This window comes from Lissotriton helveticus, chromosome 5_1, assembly GCF_964261635.1.
Source record: "Lissotriton helveticus chromosome 5_1, aLisHel1.1, whole genome shotgun sequence".
Classification (NCBI taxonomy): domain Eukaryota; kingdom Metazoa; phylum Chordata; class Amphibia; order Caudata; family Salamandridae; genus Lissotriton; species Lissotriton helveticus.
The window spans coordinates 1,864,016,820-1,864,038,762 of record NC_136065.1 but is presented as its reverse complement, the minus strand read 5'-3'; the positions used below and the strand labels follow the sequence as shown (position 1 = coordinate 1,864,038,762).

Sequence of the window (21,943 nt, the reverse complement as noted above, 5' to 3'; positions counted from 1 at the left end):
GGAAATTAGGGATATGAAAACAGGGCCAAAACCAAACCAGCGAAGGGTATGAAAGAGGTAGGTCCATTCAACCCTGTCAAATGCCTTCTCAGCATCCAGGGCAATGGCCGCAAGGGGATGGGGTGAAAGACGAGATTTAGAAAGAATATTAAAGAGAAGTCTGGTATTATCCGTAATAAAACGGCTGTTAACAAAGCCCGACTGTTCCTCACCCAAGAGATCTGGGAGAAGAAGATCGAGACGAGCCGCAAGAGACTTCGCAAATATCTTGTAATCAATGTTGACCAAAGAAATTGGCCTATAATTTTTACAATGTTGAGGATCTTTCCCCTCCTTGGGTATGAGGCAGATATGCGCATCTGAAAAAGAGCCTGAGGAGGAACCCAAGGTGAGGAAAGCGCCAATGAGGGAGTGGAGTCTTGGGATAAGAAACTTAGAAAAGTGAAGAAAAAATTCTACAGTGAATCCGTCTGGCCCAGGAGCCTTATCTTTTTGGAGAGTTTGAAGTGCCTTAAGCAATTCTTGTTGGGAAATTTCAAGTTCTAGATGAGAGAGGTCAAGTGGGAAGTGGGTTGGTTTTTGAATGGTAGAGAAGAAATTGTCCAAGGATTGGGAAGAGGGTTGGGTTTCAGAAGAGTAGAGGGTTTTGTAAAAGGTGGAAAATTCAGTGAGGATATCTGCATCTGTGTGTTTGAGAGTGGAGGTAGCGTCGTAGACTGATTCAATATTCAACTTATTTTGCTTAACTTTTAGATAATTAGCTAATATCTTACCAGCCTTATTTTTGCCCGCATAGAACTTGGCACTTGATTTCAAAAGATACAAGGATGCATCGTCCGTGGATTTTTTGTTGAATTTCATTTTAGCATTAATCAAGGCAGTTAGACTTTCCTGTGAACGGGAAGTAAAATAAGAATGCTCCAATTTCTTAATATCCAGAAGGATAGCATTTGTGAAGTTGCGAGCAGCTTTCCGTTTTTTTGCAACAAAGCCAATTATAAAGTCTCTCGCTGCCGCCTTAAAGGCATTCCAAATGGTGTGCTTGGGGACGGGGGAATCATCATTCAAGGAGAAAAACTCATCTGAGAAAGTAATGAAGGAGGTGGTAAATTTAGGGTCTAAGAGAAGAGAATTGTTAAAACGCCAACGTTTAGGACCAACTGATTTAGGTAAGATGTCCAATTGAACTAAAGTTGGGGCATGGTCAGAAAGTAAAATCGGGCCAATTTCAGCATGGGTGAGAGTTTGAACAATGTTGTGGGACACAAAAATGTAATCGATCCTGGATTGGGAATGATGGCATGGAGAATAGAAAGTGAATTCTTGGAGTTCCGGGTTACATAGACGCCAAGCATCAGTAAGTTGATGTTGAGAGATGGTTTGAAGAAAGGATTTATGTGACTTGTTAGGAATGAAGTGTGCCTTGGAATTCCTGTCCAGAAAGGGGTCTAGGGGTTGGTTACAGTCACCTGCCAAAATAAAATTGTCATCAGTAAATCTGGTAATGTGTTGGGAAAATGAATGCCAAAACGTAGGATCACCAGTAGTAGGTGCATAAACATTTAGTAGAGAAATTGGAACATTCTTGACAGAAAGCCTAGCATACGTCCAGCGGCCGTCAGCATCCGATTCTTGAGCAAGCAAGGAGTGAGAAAGAGCTTTATGACATAGGATGGCCACACCATTACGTTTACCATCCCCAGGAGAATAGTAAACATCGCCCACCCAACTCCTTTTCAGTTTAACAGATTCTTCAGCAGATAGGTGGGTTTCTTGTAAAAAAGCAATATCCACATTTAAACGTGCAAGGTGTGATAGGATTCTCTGTCGTTTGATGGGAGAATTAATGCCTTTAACATTCCAAGTAATTACCTTCAAAGACATATCATAAAAATAAGAAGGAAAATATCAACATGAAGAAAAAAGATGTGAGAAGAACCCAGAGGGGAAGAAAAGCCAAAGAGAATGCGAAAGTCTATAAGAATCAATACAAAATAGGGTTGAAAAGAAGATTGTAGGAAAGAAAGAGAGAGTAGAAAAGAAGGATTTAAAAACTGTTGACTTAAAAAAGATAAGAAGGTAGTCCAAAGAATAGAGAAAGTGATGGGAAGAAGTTTATAACAGAAGAATTGTCGAAAAACAAAAGAAGAAGACACCTGTAGAACAAAGAAAGCTAGTGAAGATGAGAGAAAAAAAGTTACAAAGAGGGAAGCGAACATCAGGGAGAAAATGGAAAACATACTTACGGAGGGTAAAAAGGAGGAGGGATGATCACCAAGGAGAGGAGACGAGGAGAGAAGAGTGAGGGGGGAGCGCCAACTAGAGGAGGCAGAGCATCCAATGTAAGCGAACCAACAAGTCGAGGGGTGAACGCAATACAAATCGTGGGACCTGCAAGGAAGAAAAACGAAAAGGAAGAACGTGAATAAGAGAAGAGGGGAACAAAACAATGGTGTATAACGAGAACGCATACAAAAGACACTAATGAAAATTACATATTCATCCAACAGGGATGTAAGAAAGATAGGAAAGAGTCAAAAAGGAACAAAGAAACTGAAGATGCTGGGAAGCCCAGGAAAGGCAAACAGCAAAACAACCAACAACAAACATGAAAGATGCAATGTGATTAGGACAACAAAGTCATATCAGGCAAGATTCACGGAGGAAAAGCTGATGAGGAGCCAGATGAGTCCATATCAGATGTTTGCATTGCGTTCAAAAAACTTCGGAGACTAACAGGATCCTCATAGGTCGTGGTCTTGTTGTTGTGAGTAACTCTGAACAGGCAAGGATGAAAAAGGCCGTATCTGGCTCCGATGGCACGAAGCTCTGGTCGCATATCCAAAAAGGCTTTGCGGCGACTGGCTGTAGTTTTGGCGTAATCCTGCGCAATGAAGAGATTGGATCCTGACCATTGGAGACGAGGTGAAGCACGAGCCGCTGAGATAACTTTGAGAAGGTCAGTATATTCCAGGAAGTACATGATGACACCTCTCGGCCGTGAAGAAGGAGAGGGAGTAGAAGGGAGGCGGCCCAGTCTATGTGCACGCTGGATGTTAAGCGTAGTACCCTCAGGCAGATGAAGAAGTTTGGGTAGAAATGATTTGAAGAAGGCGATGGGATCAGACCCTTCACAATTCTCTGCCAGGCCGTAGAGACGGAGATTGTTGCGTCTGTTTCGATTCTCCAATTCTTCAACTTGCTTTTGAAGAGAGGAAATCTGAGACTGCATATGTGAGACCTTGGAGGACGACTCTTGAAGAGAAGACAAAGAGTGTTCCACTGTTGTCACCCTGGCATCCATTTGAGACCAGTTGTCGGTAAGAACCTGCAACTTAGAATTAGTTTCTTCCATGAAAGGTCTGAGGGCACGAATTTCCTCCAATAACAGCTCCATGGAGACAGCCGAGGTGGATCCTGTTGGTGATGGTGGATGTTTTTTAAGACGTTTCGTCGTGACTTTACCTTGAGGCTGGGCAGACCGCTCCGTGGAAGACTGCGACATCTGAGTGACGAGCGCCTGAGAGGCCTCGAGGTGCGCCAGTGCAGAGAAGACTTTTGAGTTTTTAATGAAGACACGGCGTGGAGTTTTGAGAGTGCGAGGAATTGCCCTTCTTTCCATAAAAAGAGTTATTGGTAAGGAGAAATAGAGTTCAGTAGTGTTCACTGCGAGCCCATAGACAACTGTAAGTATATGCAGGAACTCTTGATAGGAGGAGGGCACCTGGACTTCCAAAAAATAAGAAGAAGGAAAAGAAGGCTATCTGCGCAGAATTCAGGAATGCCAGGAAATTAGGCAGGTGAGTGGAGCAGCATTTAAGTCGTTGGAGGAATTAACACGTTGATGGTGGAAGCAGAGAAACACCATGGCACTGAGATATATGAAACAAAAAAAAACGGCACAATGTGGTGCTGGGGAGGACCATCAATGAAGGAACATCACAGATGCAGGAAGAGCAAGTAGAGAAAAACGTGCAGCAACAATGCGCAAAAACTGCTCCAAGTTGTGAATAGCCATGAAATAAAAGCGTGAGGAAATAAAACGCTTTTAATGGAGAGTAGGCTACAACTGCGTGTGCATGCAGGGTATCTGAGGTAAGAGGAACAGCAATTGCTTAAAATGGCCGCCAAGGTCTTGAAGTCGTGAGTAAAACTTGCCTAAACTCACTTAAAATAGCGTCATGATTTAAACTCCTGCAGCTGAGGTGCCAAGACGAAGAAAGTATCTCACCAGCAGCCGCTGAAGGTATGGAGAACTCTGTGGCAGGCTCGCATGTTTTCAGAACGGGAGCGCCGTGGTCCGCGATGACAGGATTCAAGATGGCGGGCGCGACCGTCACACAGCCGCGTCCGCTACAAAAGTAGCGAAAATGACCATTCCGCTGCTCGTGCTCTGTCACAGTCAGAAGCGTGCTGATGTCCTCGGCCTCCGATCCAGGAAAATATACTTTGCAGGCGGTGGTGAAGTCGGATATGCGGCGAACACCCCTTCCGACCCAGAGCGCTCACATGAGAACCGCCGTCCTCGCCGGGCGCCAAGCCACGCCCCCCTACATCAGACATTCTTAAAAAAAGTATTTAAAAGCACTCTCTTGTGCGATAATAAAGAGAAGGAAGGCTCTGTGAAAGATCAGGAAATTTCAGCATTCAGGGAAGCTGAAGCTGATTTCAGGTTATCTGGTTTAATATTTTGAAATTCAGACACCAGATGTATATCTTTGTTTCTCCTCTGTTGTAGCTCAAAAGTCTTAGGGCCTTATTTATGAAGGTCTTGCGCCGCCGGTGCGTCACTTTTAAAATAGGAAAAAGTGACGTACCAGTGGCGCAAGGCCTTCATAAATGAGGCCCTTGGTTTTGTCTTTTATTTGTGACAAACAACCAACACAAACACAGTAGACCCGACTCTGGACCTCCCGACCTAACTACAAAGCAAGAATGCTATTATTTGGGGGGTTGCACACCCATTATACCCCCCCTGAAGCTATGCCCCTGCAAAGGAGGTAGTTGACTGTGTTATATACAGGCACAGAACTCTGAAGTGACCTATAATCAGGTAGCTGTGCACATTTTGGATAATGTTGGAGGTAATTTGCTAAGGTTAGGCATGGGTGCTTGTGTGACACAAAACATGGTGTCGATTTACTCACCAATAAGGAAGCCCAGGGGTATGGCAGAAAATATAGGCCTTTGTTTTGATCAAGTCTGAAAAAGTTTCCAGATGCAAAGATATTCTGCTAAACCTTATAGTTTTCAATCTTCATAAATGAAGAGAGTGGTATGGAAGATATTGTAGTGGCGTGGGCGTCTCCCATGTTCACTTCTCTTCTCCGCCCTCACCCAAGAGAACACATGACTCCAGTCCTGCAATTTATGGTTACCTATAGCTATGGACAATTTTCAAGGAGCTCTGCATTGTCCACAGAGCCTTCCAAGGAAAAGGACTGCCATTGTTACAAGTTAAATTCAAGCAATGCAAACCGAACAGAACATTGTACTCCAGTCATGTACCACTCACCATCCTATCATAAGAAATCTGTAAGAGACACAGCTTTCTCAGTACAAGCTTCCAGGCTCTGGAACACTCACTACCAGATAACACAAGAGGCATTCAGGAGCAAATACACTACTGAACACAGTTGGAAACTTGGCTATTGCCTAGATAACTGCACCACCCACATCACTGGAGCATAGTCCAGAAAACAGTTATGATATTAAGCAAAATCATCAGTTTACAACCCACAAATTGGAGAAAACTTAACTAGAAAGCTGCTTTCGACATGCAGGTATGCTACGAAGGTTCTCTTTGTCATTATATAGTTATCTATTTGCAAATATATCAGCTATGGCCCACAATAATACTAAGGCCATAATATGCAGCAGTCGGTCGCAGTTTGTAATCTATACCTCTTAAGTTCATATAAGAAATATCTGCTGCGAGGGTAGTCCATCTCCAGCACTGTACAGCCACAAAAACAAATACTGAAAAGTGAACAGGCATGGAATAACTAGAGAGATCTGCCACATATTGCTCGACAATTCAGAGGACTTTTACCGTCTACCACTGCAGGTCTCAAATAACTATACAATTTGACTGTTTCTTTTCATCTCAAAAAGACACCCAGGTATGGGATGATAATATAAAAGCCTATCTCACAGACCTCTCCACTTCTCTCTCCCTCCAACCATGCCAGCCCAGGCCACAACTATACACAAAATCTCAGACTGGACGACCCATTACAGTAAGAAGCTCAGCAGACTACATCATAAGAAATACCATAGAGGGAACTGCAGACCGTTCAACGCTATGAGCATGCTTTACGTCCATCCCTCATACTTCTATGCCCTGCTTCCCATCACACGATAACCGCACCTCGGTGGTCATCATGCGTGACATGGAAACACTAACCAGATAGGATCAAAATAAAGACAACATCCTTCCAACCACACACCCTAGACGTTGTAGCATGCTACCCATATAGCCAAATGCTTAGGCACACTACATAAGGGTAGTAAGTGGAATTTAAATGGCGCAAAACAATGCAATACAAGAGTTGGGTGACAAGACAGGGGCGAGGAGCAATGCAAGGGGCAGAGTAAGGCCTGCCTTCGGATTTGTACGGTGTTGGTTTAGTGTGCCACGCGATTGCACATCAACCTGAGGCTATTAGGGCCTTAGTGGTAGCTGTAAAATGAGGCCATCCCAGAACAAGAACTGGAGCATCATTGTTTTGGCAGTTGACTAACCCCACATGTCCGCTGTGCCCTGTCTGTGGAAGACAGAGCAAGTGAAGGAAGTGGAGGCTGTGGCATTGTCGTTACGACCAACTCTCGACTACTGCTATTGGATTCCAGAATAGGCAGTTGGGCTCCCTCCTTCGAGGGATGAAGTACCAAATGTGTAGGAGGGGAGTGCTCAAACCCAGCAGCAGCTTGGAATTACAGAGAAAAGTAATACTTGTAATAATTTATTACAAGCTCCATTTTATGATTAGAGGAGTCTTCTGACACCATAGTGAGGATGTGACAAGAAAATAAATCACACACTTTTATAGGGAGATTATCCTCTTGTACCTATTACAAGTGCATTGTAAGCTTTGACTGTGTGTCATTTAACTATGGCTATTATATGACAAATTACCCATTTGGTAGCATTAGTGCTCATTACCAACAGCGAAAGCCACTCTTGGAGAACCGCCTGATTGCGGCTTCCTCTTCAGGGCAGGGCAGGGTATCGCCCCACCTAGAGACCTCGCATGAGTCCCGTGTAAATTCAGCCAGGCTCTCCCCTATTGCCACACTTGTGAATTTGTTTTTTGCAAACCTACCTACGCCTAATTGTCATTTGCATGCTGTCACTTACCCAAATGACCGTGACCTACTTTCTACAATCTGACTCGCTCTATTCCGCAAACTCATTTGCAAGTTAAACATCTATCAGCCTTCGGCTTCAAGGGTTTACACCATTTCCTTGATTGGCCTGCAGTCAGCATGTCTGTGATTTGTGGTACCTTGGTCGCCACGCATTGCAGCCGAGTCATTGCACAGACCAATCCTTCAGATGGCAGGTACCCAGCAGGCAATGATCTCTGGTTACACACAACGAACATGGGGGCATATTATCAAGAAATGGCATTAAATTTATCGCTGATTTAGTGGCAGGAAACTGCCGCTAAAGCAGAGATAATGGGCTTGATAATATGCCTTTGTGAATTCCCATAGAAGACCATGTTCTGGTGTGAACCTGGGTTTCTATGGGAATTCATTATCAAGCCCATTATCGCCGCTTTAGCAGCAGAAAGCAGCAATAATTTTAACACCCTTCTCGATAATATGCCCCATAGTGCTTAATTTGTAAATAAATAAGTTCCAAGGCCATTGCTGCTAGCGCCACCCATTGCCCCTTACAGCGCTGCCAGTGACACTACCAACACAACTACTAACCATCATACATGTATAGGTACGACATTTTACACTATTCTAGGCCCCCAAAGATTTAAGAATAGCTTGGGCAGCATGTATTAGTCATTTTTACTGCATATTGAACTAATAAACAACTGTTAATGTGCTGCTCTTTAAATTAGGCAAACAGTGGCAGCCTGTCATAAGTGCAGGTGTTGACAGTAACTACCGGCTCAAATTAAGCACAAACATCATTAACCACTAGCAATAACTTACGACATGCTCACACCACAGTATAACACAACACAACATACTTATTTAGATGACACCATGAGAGATGCAGACTAAGGGGCAGATTTACAATTACTGGCGCATCCCTGCATATCAGCAGGGATGCGCCAGTAATTGTGCGCCGCAGCTCCGCCACCCTGGATGCGCCGCATTGACAATGCGGCGCACCATGGGGCAAAAACGGCACAGATGCGTCACGCATCTGTGCCGTAAAAGCGGCACCTTGCTGGAGTTGCGTCACAAACGCGATTCAGCTCCAGCAAGGCTTGGGGGGCTCTATCTCCACAATGCTGCGTCAATCCTTACGCCTGCTTCAAGCAGGCGCAGGGTTTTGACGCAGCATGGGCCCAAAAGTGACTGAGTGAAATCTTGTAGATTTCACTCAGCCACTTGTGGGAGTCATTCCTGCGCCGGAACGCCCTCCCCCTGCGATGCAACACCTCCTTCTGGCGCAGGGCTTTACAACGTGACGCATCTGGGAGTTGCGTCACGTTGTAAATATCCAGCGCCATGTCGCATCTTTTGCGCCGCCGCTGCGTCACAAAAGTGAAGCAACAGCAGCGTAAAAGAGGTGCAAGGGGCTTGTAAATCTGCCCCAAAGTTCCTCAGAGTGGTACTTTTAGGGAACCCTATTCCGGACAGTTTAACATGTAACGTACTAAATCCCACAGTTTCAAATGCAGGATCCATGCCATTCTTTCACCTGCATTTCATATGTGGTTGGAGATGTGAAGTTTGAAGAACAGTGCTGAAGTATTTCAAACCTTGAAGCTTTTCATGGGTCAGTCACAGAGCACAGACAAATATCAAATAGATCATCTTTTACCTTTAAATATTGAGCAGACCTGGGAATCACGAGTGTGCTTCAAAAATGGCGAAAATGTTCTAGGCATTTTCAGGATAAGGAGTCTTTGAGTACCTGGAAAACAAGACATGCAGCACAGTTAGAAAGCTCTGGAATTCATGTCTGAAATGCTATGTAGGCATAGTGATATATAAAGTAGTTATGAAAGGTGCTGCAACATTCCGGTCAATCACCATAGGCCAGAAATGTCTATTCTATGTGCCAGAGATGCTAATTCTATGCCAGAAATGGTTACCAAGGAAACAAAGGATGGACATCTGGCTCTGTCATGCCATGGACAGCTGGCATTTACAAAGCATGTTCACAAAATGCCAGTGGTGAGCATCAGAGGCCAGGGTGACTATTATATGTCAAGGAGGTATATCCACTATATGCAGAGATAGGCGTAATTCTGTTATAAATACACAAACACGCACATAAACACACAGACACACACACACGCCCACAAACAACTCCCTCACCTTCTCTCTCCGTCTATCTCTTTCACTGTCACCATTGGAAGGTGATTCTCTATTTCTCCTTGAATTAAACAGCTTACCACTCCATAAAAATAGAATACTAATGCTCTCATTTTCAGTTTTGTGGATCACCACTAGCCAGCAGGTTTAAACGAGGCCAAAGCCAATGCTTTCCTGGTACATGACTCCTCCCCATCATATATAGATATGCTTGCCTGCCTGGCAAGGATCTCTGTGCCTTCAATGCATCTGGGTCCCATGCTCTCCATTTATTTATTTATTTAATGCGATTTTATATAGCGCAAACTTTACCCGAAGGTGTCAGAGCGCTTTACATAAGAACCAGTTGCAAAACATAAGGACTTAGGATTACATGCGTTACATAAAAGATACACACAGAAAAAAATTGCAAATGTACAAGATGTAAAGTCACACAAAGAAGAGACTGGTGATTATAGTTATTTCTATATACATAGGGTAGGGATATGAATGGATATACTCTAAGCGTCACTTAGGAATGGTAGAGAGTGCAAAAGGTCTACTGCATATACTAGTGATCAGCGTTATCTCTATATACACAGGGAAGGGATACAAATGGATATACTCTAAGAATCACATAGGAATGGTAGAGAGTACAAAGGTCTACTACATATACTAGTGATTAGAGTTATCTCAATATACATAGGGAAGGGATACAAATGGATATACTCAGAGTCACATAGGAATAGTAGAGTACAAAGGTCTACTGCATATAGTAGTGATTAGAGTTATCTCTATATACATAGGGAAGGGATATGAATGGATATACTCTGAGTCACATAGGAGTGGTAGAGAGTACAAAGGTCTACTGCATATACTAGTGATTAGAGTGATCTCTATTTACAGAAAAGCAGAGTTCCATTTAGTGGAGTCGGAGGGGGATGCAGTCACAGCACCAAGGGAGGGACAGAGAAGGGCAGGAAACTGAGACAAATGAGAGAGGAAAGCAGATAGTAATGAGTAAGACAGTGAGGAGTGTGTCAGAGGCAACAGGAGAGACAATAGAAAGCTTGCTAGGACACTGGAGTCAAGCTAGCCTGGCTGATGAGGGGTGAAGCCATGAAACTGGTCCCCGGATGCTTGTTTCTTGTTCAGGGAGGACCAGACCTGGCAGTTTGGGCTAGACTGTTTCCATGGGGAGCAGGGTCAAGACTGATTTGCATATGGGTGGGTTCAAATGGCATTGGGGGCAAAAAAAGATGGATGTAGGCCCAGATCCCTGTATTGGGGTGAATGTTTAACATTGATCAGCATTCTATCCATCAACTGTTTTTTTTTTTTCAGTGCATCTGGTAGCAGACAGCATGACCTGTTGGCATAGATACATGCAGAGAGGGTGTGTGTATGTTTGTTAATCTTGACATTCTTTTTTGTTTTTCTGAAATAAACTTCCAAAGTGAAAAACAAGAAACTGAATATTTTGTTGTGACACAGAGGGAGATTTCTCCCTGCATGTGGGTGCCATTATTAGGTCTTGCCTATGCAGCGCGCATGCGCTCTATAGGAGGAGACCTCTTGAAATCGATTTGCTTTTTCGCCCAAAAACGTGCACGCTTTGCATTGCTTTCAATGGCAACGCATGCACGTTTGGCGATTCCCTTGCGGGAGCGAGCTTTGGCAACATCTGTTTGTAATTAACTTTCAAACAGATGGTTCCCCTGCTCGTTCCAGCAAGGGAAACATTGTGCGTGCTCTCGGCCGCACTCCCCCACCCCTTCCACTTGTTAACCCGCGGGCTACGCCGAGAGAGTTTTTTTCTATTTGCTCTGTTTGCTGTTATTTACAGCGTGCACGAGTTTGTATTTTTTCGGTTAGTAGTGTGCAACATGCGTTTATGTCCGTGAAACATTAAATGACTAAAATTTGAGTTGAAAGTGTTGCGTGAGTTGGATTATAGGAGTTCAAAAAACTTTTTACGTTTTAAAAAGTACGACTCCAATGTGTGAGACACTCTTAAATTCAGAGTGGCCATTGCCGCCAGGTAAGAGCTATCCTCGTGGTCCCGCATTATTAAATTCAGAAGTGCCAAAACCGGTTGGTGTTAAGAAATAATACAGATCTTGAGGTAGGCACGTATCATAGCCTGAACATGCCAACCGTATTCTCTCCATTGAGCAATAACGTTGACAGTTGCATTCTTAAATTTATTTGACAAAACCAGGAACGTTCTTGTGATTTCGAAAAAGGGACACAACATGTATGGATCTAAACACCAATGCACATGCAAAGCACCTGAGCTTCAGAGCGCATAATGTTGACGCAGCTTCCTGCTCCCCTGTGCATTGTCTCCACAGTTGATTTGAGCTTCACAGTTTGCAACCATGTGTTGCATGGACCCCTGCACGGTATTGTTTACTGGCTGGAGGGAAGGTCCTTGTTCGGGTACTTCCCGCGTGGTTTGGGAAACTTGGCATACTGAGAATGTGTGGCCGACATTTATTTTTTATTTGCTTACTTTTTTTTTAACGCCAGCTCACTTAACATATTAAGCTAGTGCACGATTGCCGAGATTGCTTCAAAAGGGTGACTTCTGTAAACCCTTGCCGTGCTAGCACTGCTGGTACCTGAGTGTTGCAGCCAGCTGAGGTGGACCTTGGTACCAGGCTCGATGCTCCCTGCCATCCACTCTACAAAGGGGGGGACACACACTTCCTGCTCTAGTAAACATTGCTCACATTCTCCTCCGGCTGGCACTCTCCTGCACCGGGCCGAGCTAGTCACCACTGGCCCGGTGATGCACCCGCCATTTTGGTTTTCACTCGGGGCTGGCTGTTCTCGCCATCTGCTCCGTATAGGGGGGCCCCTTCCATCAACAGGGGAACTAGGCTTCTCCACCACTCCTCCCAGACACTGGGGTTCAGGTGCCCATGGGGGAGGAGGTACGAATAATTTCTCCACAGGTCGGACGGCGCTGGAGCTCGTCTCCTATGCGACCACCGCCATGCGAGTGCAAGTCACGCCACCAAAGACTCACATTCTCAGTAAGGATATGTTAGGCGCATTAATGATTTTTCTGGTTAACCAGAAATTTCCATTGTTGTGTCTGCACTGCAGTAAAAATAAAGTAATTGTAGCAAATTTGAATGTATGTTTTAAAAGCATTATTGTTTCTAATGCAACCACCCCAGATCTTTTATCTACCAGAGCTTTGACAAACACGGCAATATGCAATTTGGTAGTGGTGCTTTACTTATTGAGGTATTGTGAACAGTAAAACTGACACTGTAATGGTACTTTACAATCTTTGAAAATGGCACTTCAAACAGCATTGTTCTGAACCAACCCAAAAGCCTTTGGAGCTTGTTTCAGCATTATCTAATTGGCAAAGAGATGGGGGAGTCTGAGGGGACTGTTTCTCACAGGGCAGACAACGGCCACGTTAATCCAATTGTGGAGATTGATATGCAGGTATAATTGATTACATGATATTAGGTAGTCTCAGTTCCTCACTAATATATGTAAACAGAATAATATGTCTATAGGTGATGATTCGGTAAAAGCGATGTATGTAGATATGTCCTTAATTTTCCAAACGCACTGTATAATCGTGTTAATCAGCTCTACACTTTGCTGCATGGCTAAATACTTATAAGGTCCCAAAGGTGAGACCTATTGGCTATGCCAATGCTTGTTGGATTTCTTTGCGTGAGACCAACATTTTGCATGAGTACAACTATGTCTCGCATGGTGGACCCAATCGGAGAAAAACAGTGGAGTATCCCCATGATCTGATGCCCGTGGAGTGGAAAGGTGACAAGGGAAAGGGTTTCTGATGGTTCATCCACTTGAGACCCTTCTCTTACAATCCCAGTGGTTGCCCTGATTGTAACTTATGTGGGGAAATCACCAGTTTGACCTGCAGAGGCTCTGCCGATTTATAGAAGAAGTCATGCTGTAATAAATCTCTAAGTGAAGCACTACATTAAAAAAATATATAACTTTGTGGTTATGCAGTTTTCATTCTGTGGTCTGTACTTTATGACATAGTACATACTTTTTTGATATACAGTCTAAAGAAAGATCTCTGTGTAGATTTTAGAATATGATACAGCTTAGTAAGTATATTCGTTTGTCCCAAGTTCAATAATAAATCTTTGCAAATATCATTCAAGGGGCCACTACACTGGAAAGAAATATGGGACTATCCATGATAGTTAGTGGTAGTTGGGTGTTCCATTTTGCCAGCTTGACCTCCAGAGCCCCCAGGCAGGGACATTTTAAAGATTTTGGGGGCCCTTGGTAAAATGTATTTTGGGGCCTCTGTTTGAATTTATGATCAAATATGAGCTCTTTCATGCCCTCTTTGACCTGGTCACTAACAGTGCACAGACACACTTGTCCAAATTCTAAATGTGTTTGAATCTAATATTCAGAGAAAGTGATGCATGTTTTTTATTATTGTAACACAGTGGCAGCTCACTAATAGTACTGCAAATAATGTCTGTGATAACCTCCCATTTCTCATACGAGAGGTCCTGTTTTTATGTAAAATAAACTTTTTATGGATGCTGCATGAAACACATATACAACATTGTTCTGCAAAATGTCCATAATAGACTCTCAGACATCACCCCCATTAGAAATAAATAAACAAAAAAGTATTTAAAAAAATCTGTTTAAGAATTATTCAAGGTCAAAAAGGCAAGACTCTCTGCAGAACAGAGCTGGCTCTATCAAGGGGCCCCTGAAAGGCTGGGGCCCAGGGCCAGAGCACACTTTGCCCATGCCTTAAAACGTCTCTGCCTCCAGGTTGAAAAGGCATCTGGGGTGAAGTAACCCAACCACCACCATGAAATTTGCCACCCCTATGACTCCAGATAACTGCTTCCTAAATTATGAGAAGATTATTTAGGGCTGAGATGATCGAACTTTGTCCAGAGTGGTGCTTCTTCAAGTTTGAATATGACCTTTGGTTTTGAAAACTGGAAACAGGAGTTATTGTTGCTTTATTTGCTAAATTAGAGTTGACATGGTTCTTCACCCTTATGAACTTTTGCCTAATATATTTAATGTTTTTCTTCTAAGCCATTTTAATTCAAGCACTTTCTTTTTATTTGTTATTACCACTTGACCCCATTGAATGTCGTTCTCCTTCCCTCATCCTTTGGTTTTAATCGACTTCCTTCTTTGAAAGGCACTTCTTTTGGTGTGAGTAATGCATCTGCCGCTGGTAATGTGCAACATCTTATTAAATCTTCCTTTTTGAACTTCTTGGGGGCTGCTTTTGTGCACGTAGGAGAAGTTGCTCTCCTGCCTCTATTGGCTGTCATGCTGCAGCACAAAGTTATTCCTTGAGGCAGCTTATAATAAGTAATAGTTTCATGAGAGAAAGCAATTTGTGAGCCACTGTCGGGAAATGGATACGTCACTGCATCATTCGCTTGCCCATGGCCAGGAGCTAGCTGAATCTCTAAGGTCTTTTGATTGTTTGTATATGAATGATGCTGTGATGAAGAAGGACAGTGACTGGGATGTGAATTTCTGATAGGATATACCAACGTCAAATTCATACATCCTTGTTAAGTCTGGCTACAGACAGCTTTTTTTTTTTTATTTCAAAAGTTTTTATTGAATTAAATTTCACATATACAATGTATACAGTTGTCTTTCTTGGGCTGCTCTTACAATGTGTGCTTGGCCTAGTGGTGCCAAAGAGAGAGAGAAAAGAGAGAAAGGAAAAGAGAAGAGGGGGGGGGTCACTGCTCCATTTGGGTGTCACTGCTTCAAATACACATCTAGGGCCTCCCACATGTCCTCTTTGGCTGTGTGGTTCGCCGCCTTGTGTTTGGCGGTAATGTTGTCTGCCCCTCGAAGGAAAGTTACCCAGTTGAACCAGCGTTTGAAGGTGGCTTTGCCGGTGGTCTTCCAGTTCCCCAGAATGGTTTTTACTGCGGCTGTCAGGAGCACGTCAACTAAGTCACATACTTCTTTGGATTGAAGCTGTGTCTCTAGGAAGCCGGTGGCGATCCCTGCTAGACCTCGTTGTGTCTGGCATCCCGTGATTGTGTCTATTAGGTTGTATACCTTGTTCCAGAATACTTTAACTTTGGGGCATTCGTATATCATGTGGGCTAGGTCTCCCCTTGCCTTATGGCAGTTCCAGCAGGTGTTGCTGCCGCTCGCCCCTACTCTTTCTAGTTTCGCAGGTGTCCAGTGCATTCTGTGTACTATCCAGTATTTTGTTTGTGCTAATTGTGGTGCGATCTTGTTTTTGGACGCCGATGTCCATAGTCTTGCCCTCTCCTCTTCATTTAGCGGTCTCTGTATGGTCTCTTCCCAGAAGGCTAATGTTTTGTTGTTAAGAGTAGTGGTGCGTGGTGTGATTATTTTGTAAATCTGCGCCATTTGGTGGCCTGTCTTGTTTAGGTTCTGTGCATACTGTATGATGGTGGGTTTGAGTTTTGAGAGGTTTGCTTTGGTGATGGCTGCTTTGATTCTTAGGAATTCGTAGAATTCCTTGTCTGGTAGACTGGTTGTCTGTTGCAGTGCCTTGAAGGTGAGTGGATTGTTTCCTACCTCTAGTTGTGCCGGCATTGTGATACCTCTGCTGAGCCATTCTCTGCTGTCTAGCGCTTTACCTTTGTATGTTATTTTGGTGTTGTACCATATTGACTCCCATTTGGTGCCTCTGATGCTTACTTCTAGTTCCTTGTCTACTCTCAGTAATGCTGTTTTTGTGTTCCGTAGTATTGCGTTTTTGGCTTCTGGGTGTCTGTTTGCCGTGAGGGCCATGATCGGGTCTGCCCCTCCTAGAATGCCCCTTTTCAGGTCCAGCCATACTGGCGTGTAGTCTGGTGTTGGTGCTACCCAGTGTAGCCCCTGCTTGGCTAGGCATGCTGTTTGGAAGGCCTTGTAGTTTGTGAGGTTCAGTCCCCCTTGCTCTCTTTTTAGCCTGAGTTTCGCTAGGCTTATTCTTGGCTTCTTCCCTCCCCATAAGAACGCGTTGATGGCTTTGTCCAAGTGTTTATGGAAGTCTATGGTTAGAGTTAGTGGCAGCATGGACAGCAAGTAGTTTAGCATAGGGGTGATCATCATCTTTATTGTCTCTATTCTGCCCCACCAGCTAACGAATTTGGGTCCCCATGTGTCTAGCTTCATGTTGATCTTTTTCCGCATTGCCTCCTCATTGTGTTCTAAGGTTGATCTGAGGTCTTTCCAGAAGAGAAGTCCCAGATATTTTAGGGGTTTTGTTTGCCACGCCAAGCCTGACGTGCCTAGGACTGTTCTGGTGGTGTGGCAGTTCATCGGTTTGCATTCAGATTTCTCCCTATTGAGTTTATACCCTGAGACATGTGCATATTCCTCTATTGTTTGTACGAGTGCCTCTATTGACTCTTGTGGGTCGCTTGTGGTGACCAGGATATCGTCCGCATATGCCGCCAGTTTGAAGGCTTGACCTTCTACTTGCACACCTGTGATCTGCGGGTTTGTTCTGATCATGTGGAGAAGAGGCTCTAGTGCCAGCAGAAATAGCCCCGGTGATAGGGGGCATCCTTGTCTTGTCCCCCTGCTTAGGGTGAGTGTCTCTGATGTGGCTGCGTTGACCACCACTCGAGCCCGGGGGGTTTTGTACAGGGACATAATCATTCCTCTGTATCTTTCTCCAAATCCGAATTTGCGCAAACATTGGTTTAGGAAAGGCCACGAGACCCTGTCAAAGGCTTTTTCCGCGTCTAGTGCGATCATTACAGCCTTCTCTGTGCTGTTTGCTGCGCGGTTTATTAGGTGGCAGAGCAGTCTGGTGTTGTCCTGTGAGAGTCTGTTTTTTCAGGTATCCCACTTGTGTTTTGTGTATGAGGACGGGAAGGTATGTATTTATTCTTGTTGCCATTACTTTAGCGTAGATTTTGCAGTCAACGTTTATTAAGGAGATCGGCCTGTAGTTTTGTGGGAACTGGGGGTCCTTTCCTTCTTTGGGGATGACAATAATGTTGGCTTCCGCCATTGAGTCTGTCATGGTACCCTTCTCTGCACATGTCTGGAAGACTTTGACTAGTATGTCCTTGAGCAGCGGTTGGAACTTTTTGTAAAAAGTCGCTGTGAATCCATCTGGCCCTGGGGCTTTGTTGAGTTTTAGTGAGTCTATGGCTATCCCTACTTCTGCTTTTGTTATGTTTTGGTCTAGCGCCTCACTTTGTTCACTGCTTAGTTTAGGTAGGTCAAGTTTCTCTAGAAGGCTAGCCCCCCCGTCTGCCTCCAGTGCTGTGTCTGCGGTGTATAGGTCTTTGTAGAACCTCCTGAAAGTTTCGAGGATTCGTTTGTTATCTGTGTGCGTTATGTTGTCTGTGTCGGTGATTGCCGCCACTGAGTGCTGCCTCTGTTTGGCTTTTAGGTATCCTGCGAGTGCCCTTCCTGCTTTGTTCGCTGAGCATAAGTTTATGGATTTGTATTTGTTTATCCATGTTGTGGCTCTCTCGCTTAATAATCTGTTTAGTTCGTACTTTTTCTTTGTTAGTGCTGTAAGTGTATTTCTGTGGCTACAGACAGCTTTAACTGTCAACAATAGCTCATGTCATCAATATCACAAACATACGCCTGGGTGATGCCAGTCTCTTCCAACTATTATTTTGTGTGGAACTAGTAAGTGGTGCTACGGGGCAGTAGTGGTGGGGCGGGATGGGAAGGTTAAAAAAAAAAAATGTAATTTAACTGCCAGCCGCCGCCTCTCCTCTGTCCTCTTCACTTGATGCAGGAAGCACACAGGCTCCGAGACTCCCCTAAGCCAATCACAACGCTGCTGTCATCAGCATGACTGCAGCGTCATGATTGGTCTGAGCAGCCTGGTTCGGCACTCAGACAGGTAGTGGGAGGCTGTGCATGTTCTCCACCCGGCTTTGCAATGTAGCCGGGAGTAGAACATGCTAAGTGCGCATGTCTGTTTGGTCCGCCATAGACGGCCGGCCAAACCGTAATTCGCACTTAGAAAGTGCCCATCACTCCTTCCCCTGCTCTGTTAGTGGCCCAGCACCCTGCACCTACAGAGCCAGTTCTGAAAAATAAAAAAAATAATAATAACATGGTGTTATTATCATTTTATTTTTCCAGTGGGGCGACGCTCCTCCGCCTTAGTGGAAGAACCGCCGCTGTCTGGAACACCCCTCTTCAACCATTGTTTGAAGAAAGTGTGATACTCATATGTGATAAGGCCAGAGGAGTTTTTCACTCTCACAATTAGCAGTTGGATACTAGGATTGTTCGTCAACCAAGTGCCTCCCGTCACAGTGTAAGGACAGTGATGTAAAGCATGGTAAACATCGTTTACCACGAAGTTTTTACAACGCGGTACCTTTAGCACGCATCCCTTACAACGCATGTCGTTACCACGACTTGCGCTGGAGGGCGCTAAAGGATTAAAAATAGTAAATTTACTATCCAAACACCTTCCCTAGGGTCCACGGGGACTGGTGTTAGAATAGTAAATTATACTATTCGAAATCCGCGCCCCCCAACGCAAGTCGTGGTAACGACTTGCGTTGTAAGGGATGCGTGGTAAAGGGATGCGTTGTGACGGTACGCGTTGTACCGTCATACATCCGTAAAGCATACATGCGCTAAAATAGAGGCTCACGTCTGTTTCTACAAGCGTTTCTACACTCCTGGTTATTTTGCAGTTAAAAAGTTCTTTACACCCATGCATGATTTTTGCTCCAAAAGGTTTTAAACACTCATGCTGATGTTACGCTAAGGATGATTTTACAATTCAATACATGCTCAGTACCTAGTGAGACATCTTACTGCCTCATTTGCCCTCTATACTGAGTGGTTTGTATCTGAATAGTTTTGCACACGGCTGCTGGCATTGCATCAAGTCTGATTTTGCACGTGAATTAGATATTTGCTCCAAAATATGTATTTTGCATTTAAATATGTCTATATAATCTTGTTTTAGTCTAATTCTACAGCTAGATGTGCTTCAAACCTAAATGTGCTTTTTCACCTAAATGTGTCATTATATCTGAAAGTATTGCTACTTTCCTGATGATGTTGCATCAAGGGCGATTGCGCATCTATGTTTACTTTTGCACATAAATGTGACTTGTTTTTATAAAAATATTTTCACATTCTTGTCAATGTTGCACTTAGGGTGAATTTTCACCAAGAGTGAATTTTTGCACTTAAAAGTGTTCTTGCACTTAAGTGTGAAGTTTACTTCTTGAAGCATTTTGCACCAAGATACAATATTCGACCCAATATTATTGGGGGTCACACTCGGTAGATCCCTTTTTCCCCAGAATGAAATATATCCTTTTTTGGCGAAAAGAGTAACTGGCCGGTGTCTTGTTCTCCTTCTCCAGTGAGTTATGCTTTTTTAAAGGGAGAGTTTTAGGAATGAGACAACCCTGTCAGAGAGTCTATTGTCTACAGGTGATGATGAATGGACCCCGAAATCAGTGTGCTGACACAATGGAGCAAAATGTAGGTGCAAATTCACTCTACATGTAAAAACAGCAGGATAGTGGAATCACGTTTATGAGCAAAAGTTAAATTGAGCAGCAAAACATCAAACCATATTTATATGTAAAATCACATTTAAGGGCAAAGTCAAATTAAGATGTAAAATCATATTTAGACAAAAACTCATTTTTAGATGTAAATTACCCTTTGTCTCATGTGACAGGGCTTTTCTCTGATAAAATACATGCTACATGCATGTAAACTTGCCCGTGTATAATATTAAGAAATGTATTAGGCATACGACTCAGAAAACTGAACGAATTGATTGAATGATAATGCTACAGTTTCTGCTTTATCGGCATATGTTCTCTGATACCCTTCAAACTAACAGGACAGGGAAGGACATCTTTCCACTTTCACTGGTACACGTTTTGTATCCATGGCTGGAAGAGAAGATGCCACTGCTGCTGCTTTTGTTAGGGGGGCGATATTTAGACGCATGCATTTTAGACCTGCATATACTGTAATCTCTCTATTACTTGGTCAGATTTGTATTGAGTTTTCTACCCCCGTTTCACCTACTAGATTAAAACTTCCTTAGCCACACCCTGAAACATGCTTGTGCTAAAGCCTCTCTTCAAACAATAGTCCAATTTAAATACCACATATGGCCACATATTTAACAGCTTTCTATAGAATATGTGTCCATCAACAATTGGATTATTTTGTTTCCTCAGGCTCCTCTGAAATCTACATTGATCCTAGGGCCAAACCAGTCCTGTGCTTTCCCTTAGTCTCTGGCAGGTCTAACACTCATGCTACGGCTGATGAATCCTGGTTATACCCCTGGCTATATGACTACACCAATTTTTCTTATGACACACAGAAGAGCCCTCCAGAGGTGCAAATGGTAAATGAGATCTACATGTACTCCACTAAAATTCTGCAGCCTATTGTAACTTTAAAAGAACTTGTGAACATCCCAAAAATCACTGCCTCACAAGCACTCTGCGACTCCCTTGCTACATTTTTTACTCTGAAGTTGTTTTTAGAGGTAAATTGGCTGAATGGTTTGCCGATTCTTTTTGCGAGATCTCCACCTCCTCTTCGGGTACTTCCTTTGACCCTCTTGATATCACTCTCAAGGAGCAATGTATCAGCTGATTGAAATCTGGCTCCTCCACAGCCATGCAGAGAGTATCTCCTCAGTCAACTGTTCCTAGTTATTTTACCCCATTTGTTAACATCTGAAACTTCTCCCTGGAGGAAGGCCATTTGCTCAACCACCTTAGTGAAGCTACAGTAGAACCTCTTCCGACACAACCCTGTTTGGGACTTTATGGAACAAACAACCACCACCCTTCTTCCCATGACAGATAAAATAAGGGAAAAGCAGGTGGCGTGCCAATTAAAAACCTTTTTACAAGGGAATAATATTGTAAATGGCACACAGTTGGACTTTTGTCCTTATGGTAGCACAGAGGAAGCACTTTGGAAACTATGTCTGGCTGCCAGTGTTGGTGGAGTCAATGCTATGGTCGTTTTAGATCTATCAACTGCATTTTACATCATCAACTTTACCATCTTAAAGACTAGATAGCAGGATCAGGATGGCACTTAAATGGCTGTCCTCTTTCCTTCCATATGGTCCCAGTAGGTTTATGATGCACCATCTGTGTCTAGTGCCTACTGCATCTTCTTCAATGCTCCTCAGGGTTTGGCACTATCACCATGCCATTTTAACATCTATGTTGAGCCTTTCACAAGGATGATTTGCTCCCATTGTCTCCTCCTCTGATGTATGCCGAAGACCTTTTTCACTGCCTTGATAATAAGAGGTCTGAGGGAGACTTTTCCTACGTACAACTTTTCGACGTACAGCGATTAACATTTAGTGTGTGCAGAATAAGCAATAACCTGCTATGTCACAATGAAGTCCTCCCGAATTTAAAGGTGGGAAAAGAAGAATCTGTACAACCCATAGTGTCCTTGTGAA

The 21,943-nt window shown here is 43.7% G+C and overlaps 1 long non-coding RNA gene across 1 annotated transcript in view; it reads left to right on the top strand.

Moving 5' to 3' along the window:
- LOC144753852 (uncharacterized) overlaps positions 1-21,943 on the top strand; it is a 136,948-nt gene that overhangs the window by 104,965 nt on the left and 10,040 nt on the right. The window lies entirely within an intron of this gene.